The sequence below is a fragment of the Crocuta crocuta genome, unplaced genomic scaffold (assembly GCF_008692635.1).
Source record: "Crocuta crocuta isolate KB4526 unplaced genomic scaffold, BGI_CrCroc_1.0 scaffold334, whole genome shotgun sequence".
NCBI classification, from domain to species: Eukaryota; Metazoa; Chordata; class Mammalia; order Carnivora; family Hyaenidae; genus Crocuta; species Crocuta crocuta.
In genome coordinates, this window is record NW_027533260.1 from 1,331,109 (window position 1) to 1,333,372 (window position 2,264).

At 54.0% G+C, this 2,264-nt stretch overlaps 1 protein-coding gene and 1 non-coding gene across 2 annotated transcripts in view; both read left to right on the top strand.

Moving 5' to 3' along the window:
• LOC144217706 (Friend virus susceptibility protein 1-like) overlaps positions 1 to 2,264 on the top strand; it is a 5,110-nt gene that overhangs the window by 541 nt on the left and 2,305 nt on the right. Inside the window, exon 2 of the mRNA XM_077747369.1 lies at positions 1,291 to 1,333. The gene's annotated coding sequence lies outside the window, so the exon portion shown is untranslated. The remainder of the gene's footprint in view (positions 1 to 1,290; positions 1,334 to 2,264) is intronic.
• On the top strand, positions 1,128 to 1,218 carry LOC144217807 (small nucleolar RNA SNORD88). The gene has a single exon (XR_013330961.1). It is a non-coding gene; the product is annotated as a small nucleolar RNA SNORD88 (small nucleolar RNA).

The following is a 2,264-nucleotide window of genomic DNA, read 5'->3' on the forward strand; positions in this document are numbered from 1 at the left end:
CCGAGTTTTTCTCTCTGAGGTTTCCTTTCCTGTGCTGGTTCCATGAGCTTCCCTTAGGAAGTCGCTGTTATTTTTTCTATTCCACGTGGCTGGCTTTTTGTGGAACCTAGAATAAAGGTTATGGGGGAGGCAGAAGCAGGATCTCCGGGTTTACTAAGAACTAAAGTGGATTCTCTAAATGAATTACTGGGTTTCTGAGAACCACATGGGAGCGATCTTAGGGGAAAGCAAGTAGGGCCTTTATCCTCAGGAATCATTCTGACCCGATCCCTCCAAATACCACAGTTTTGTGTTGACCCCATGCTTCCGTTTGGTGACACGTGACTTCTGGGCTAATTGGCCCTTAAGGTCTTGGACTTCTGTCTCCCCACGAAGACCCAGCCAAAACCCTCCCTAGCGGAGCTGCTCTCTTCAGGCAGCCCCCCGAAAATCCGTCGAACTTTATCCTGTTGCCTTGTCACAAGTGGAAGGACTTCTCTCCCCCATCACTGGCGCGCCCTTTCGCCATTTTCCGATGTATTCCTTTTTCAGCCCCTTTTTTTACTTATTAAGATCCTCAAACATGCCGGGAAGTACGCATAAATTTAACATTTTGCCATGCTTGCTTTATCTCTGCCTGGTCGAAAGCACGTTTTTAATTTCACCAGGAATAATGCGATCTCCTGGGTGCTTTGTGTGTGTAGTTCTGGAGGCCTCTCCAAAATGCCTTCCTCCCGCGGATTTGTTCCCAGATGGCTGCAGTAAAGGGTCTCCGGTCATCGTGTGTGCTACTCGTATCCTAGGCTTGTTTTTTCTCTCCACGATAGCTCCCTCCTTGTCTCCCCTGTGGGGTCTTCCAAGGGGTTTGCGCCTTAGCAGCTTTCACTGTTGAGGGTTACTAGCAGGTGTAGCCAGTGCTGAAAACCTGCAAAACTAGGCAAGGGGAGGTAGACCCTGCGTTTTCTCCATGTGGGAGGTGTGAGGACAGTCCCCTGGGGAGGCGGGGGAGCCTGGGGTCTCCACAGGAAGAGTTGTGGACCCTCCTGCCCTCCGGATGGGTTTTGTGCTTGCCTGTCTCTGAGTGCAGTTAGCTGGGCCTCTCTGGTCCTGAAGGTGAGGGGCCGTGGACCTGGTTGCGGTGGGGACCTGGGCTCCCATGATGCGCAGCACTGGGCTCTGATCACCCCTGAGGATGCAGTGCGCCCCAGGACCTTTGACACCTGGGGGTCTGAGGGGCCCTGGTTTTGATGTTTCTGGACCCTCCCACACTATCTGTACTTCGGCTGTCACCAAGTCCTTCCTGTGTTGCAGGTGTGTCTTCAAGCTGAGGGACCACCCACTGCCACCCCTCTCGGTGAGACTCTTGCTTCCCCCCCCCCATCTAAAATACCTTCATTTGGGGTGACTTTGCAGCACATAGCTCTGGGACCTAATTTGTGTGCCAGCGTTTGTGCCGGGCATTTACATGCAAATCCCTGTTCATTTATAGTAGTGGAAATGCAGCCAGAATTGGGCCTGGGTCCAAATCCCAGCTCTGCTGTTCATGGGCTCAGAGCGCTAGTCTCCTGAGCCTCCGTTTCTATATCTGTAGAGCAGGCACAGCGCATTAACAGCATATGGGCCTGAATCCTGTGCACAGTTGGGAGGCGGGGGTGATGTTTCCTGCCTTCCAGGGTAGGGGGTGAACAAGATGGAGAATAGGTGGGTTGTGGGAGGAAAGACTGAACAAAGTCTGCAGAAGAAAAACCAGCTTGGCAGCTTCGCTTCTCACTGTTCACACTGAGGACTGTGGACAGTGTGTGAATTGATACAGTTAGTGAAGTTACCCTCTGGTTACACACCAGCCATTGTTTAAAGTGGCCATTTATGTGGCGAATGTTGCACAAGTGTTTCAAAGAGTCCGATCTTAAAATGGGCACAGGGACCTGCTGTCTGAAAAGAAGCCAGTGTACTCTGGCCCGGGACGATTTTCCCTGGTCCCTGGATGTCGGGAGCAGTGACCTTGGTGCGGGGGGAGCTCGGAGGCGGCCACTCTTGCTGACCGGCACTCTAGGGAGAAGCTCCTTTCTGCGGTGGGGGGGGCATTTCCGGGAAGATGGAGAGGCGGGGCGTGTGAGCTGGAGGCTCTGGGAGGCGGCTGGGGAAAATGGACCTGAGGTGCGGGCCGAGCAGGTGTGGGGGGTCTTCGGTGGGGCACTGCTTGGAGCTGAGCAGAGGGAGGGCGCCTTCCTCGGGGTGGGGTGGGCGTTGGTGGTGCTGAAGTCCGCTGTGGCAGGTCATACAAG